General features: G+C 38.0%; 2 non-coding genes across 2 annotated transcripts; both read right to left on the bottom strand.

The window, feature by feature from the left end:
• Positions 1 to 393: 393 nt before the first annotated feature.
• TRNAF-GAA (transfer RNA phenylalanine (anticodon GAA)) lies at positions 394 to 466 on the bottom strand. Its single transcript has one exon. It is a non-coding gene; the product is annotated as a tRNA-Phe (tRNA).
• A 415-nt stretch (positions 467 to 881) lies between these two features.
• On the bottom strand, positions 882 to 968 carry TRNAS-GGA (transfer RNA serine (anticodon GGA)). Its single transcript has one exon. It is a non-coding gene; the product is annotated as a tRNA-Ser (tRNA).
• Positions 969 to 2,752: the final 1,784 nt, after the last annotated feature.

The following is a 2,752-nucleotide window of genomic DNA, read 5'->3' as shown; positions in this document are numbered from 1 at the left end:
GCCACCCCAGAAGGCAACGTATACACAAGTATAGACTATAGGTAACACTGTAGGGTACAGCCTTGGGTAGTCTTAGGGTTTTCCAAGATATGATATGATCGGGTTATTTATTAGAATTGGAAATAGCTAGACGAATAGGTAGGCTTTAAAAGGACGAATAAAGTAGGCCTTCTAACTCAAAGTACCCTAGCTTAAGGAAAGACATGCAACATTGGTGATCAACATATGGAATTTCCGCTATTCCGTTCTGGGAAAACACTTGTTTTTTCACGTTTTTCCTTCACTGTTCTTTCCTGGATTTTTTGTTGATGATTCTTCCCCTTAAAAAAGCTTTTCCCTATAAAAAATATGTGGCCCTTTTCTTTCCCAAAAAGGCATTCATTGTTCGTTCTGTGCCAGGAACCAGATTTGAACTGGTGACACGAGGATTTTCAATCCTCTGCTCTACCAACTGAGCTATCCTGACTATTTATTGTGCATCATCCTAGTAGAGTACTTGTATCTATGTCAATTAAAGGGACTCAAAAAGAAAAAAGTATTCTCAAATTGGACTTAGTAAATATCAGGATAATGATATGGATTGTGAATGACTTACTTAATAATAGGGATTACTTGCCTATACTATAATATGTTCATTTGTATGAATGGGATAAGATCCAAAGAAGTCAGTTCGGATCCGTTTGTGAAAGAGTAGAATAAGAAAGATAGTGAATCTTGTTTGAACCATTAATGAAAAATAGAGGTTGGTACAATAGTTAGGAAGTAAAATGGGCTTTTTATTGGGGATAGAGGGACTTGACCCTCACGATTTAGGAAGTCGACGGATTTTCCTCTTACTAGCAATTTCATTGTGGTCGGTAACGTTGGTGAATTAACAGAAACGGAAAGAGAGGGATTCGAACCCTCGGTAAACAAAAGCCTACATAGCAGTTCCAATGCTACGCCTTGAACCACTCGGCGATCTCTCCTACATAATCTTATTATTGACCAGAAACTGAGTGAATAGCGAGTTTTTGTATCACTAAAGTACAGGTACAACCGATCACAGGTTCCATAGGGAGTTTGACTTCCTTTCCAATTTCATATTTCTCAACAACAACTTCTCTCATCCCCACGGATCTATTCAAAATTCTGGAATCGTCCCATGTTTCTATTTCGATTGTATGGTGTGGCGTATACACGTTATGCAAACAGAACGTATGGTTACTTTAGGCTTGTTAAACCTTTCTTTTTTCTTTTTGGATCATAACCAAATAAAAACTTCTCGAGTTATCAGAATCCATAGTCAAATTCAGTCCTTGGTTATTCAAGTTAGATGAAATAGTAATAGTTTGGCTCACATTGGTATACTACGAAATCCAATCTGATTCAAATATTGAATATCTCTCCTTGTCGGGACAATTTAAGCAGAATAAAATATCTATTATCGATTTTTTAGAATAGAATTAGTCTGTTTTTTTGCTATTTCGTACTGTATAATTCCTTTGTTTATGGGATCATTTTCCCCGAGGGTTTCCAATCAATGGGGGTGTAGTATAGGTAGTTAGAGAGTGTAGGCTCCCCTAGGTTGAATTCCTTTTACCCATTCTTTGAGAGTGATAGGTTTGATTTTTCCGTACCGTAATAGAAGAGGTCAGAAGAAAGACCTAATTATATAAAAACATGACCATTCAAGCTAAAGATCAGAGGATCCGTAATAGGACTCTCATAGACTTGCCGGGAAATAGAAAATTTGGAATCGGCTTTTCTTTTGCGCTAAAAAAAACTTGAGGCCTTTTCCCTTATTATATGGCATATCCATACTTTAATAACCTAGTGCCTGATCGATTGAAAGCAATATTTACTGTCAGATAGAGAGATGCTGATAGGAAAAAGGATGGTATTTACTTATTCTCAAGAATATATAGAAAGGGAAAAGCTTAATAGCCACTATTGATCCCCTGAACAGAGCACATGATTCGGGATCAGGTGCGATGTGAAGAGGTAGCCTAGCCTTTTATGAGAGTCAATTGGGAAGTGGAAAGGCAAAACCATTAGTTTAAGTTCCCAGCTTTAGTCCTCTGTGAAGTTCAGTCAACCATTTGAGTCAATTTTGAGTAAATAATAAGACTTCGGATCGCACCATTCATAATGTTGCATCTCAATACTTGGCATCTTTTTCTCACTGCTGGCTCAGAAATTCGCCTTGGTTTCACCGGAATTCGTTTATTTTGTTCATTAATTCGTTCTGATAGCTACGCAGAGGTCTTTCCTTACGACTCCCGTGCTTAATACGAAAAGCGGTTCTTGTGTGAAAAGTGCCAACTGACTATCTCCTTATTTTCTGATTGTTCTTCCGATAGGAATATTCCCTTGATCAGCTAACCTGGCCCAAGCATAATCATACTGCATTTCCCCTTGATGGTACGATTTACATATCTTCTACCTCTGCTACTTCTGTTCAGGAAGGTTAGTTTAGGCACTCCATCCCTGAGGGCTGCATCAACTTATCTTTCTAGAAATCCCAGCTATAAGCTAGATCGGTATAAATAGGGCATTAAGCAGCAATAACAGAGATAGCATCCATGAGTTTTTTAATCCATCCTTTAGCATCACCTGACTCGGACAAGGTGTTTCCCGCATGCCATAAAAAATACTTCTTTTTTATGGCCCGTCATATAAAGATAGAATAGATATGGATAGAGAGACATTCTATTGATTCGCGAAATGGCTCGTCGATCCAAATGAATCATTCTTCTGGTCTCTCTCTGCC

This window comes from Triticum aestivum, chromosome 1B (assembly GCF_018294505.1).
Source record: "Triticum aestivum cultivar Chinese Spring chromosome 1B, IWGSC CS RefSeq v2.1, whole genome shotgun sequence".
Lineage (NCBI taxonomy): Eukaryota > Viridiplantae > Streptophyta > Magnoliopsida > Poales > Poaceae > Triticum > Triticum aestivum.
Note: the sequence above shows the minus strand (reverse complement) of the source record. Positions and strands in the feature narration are given on the sequence as shown.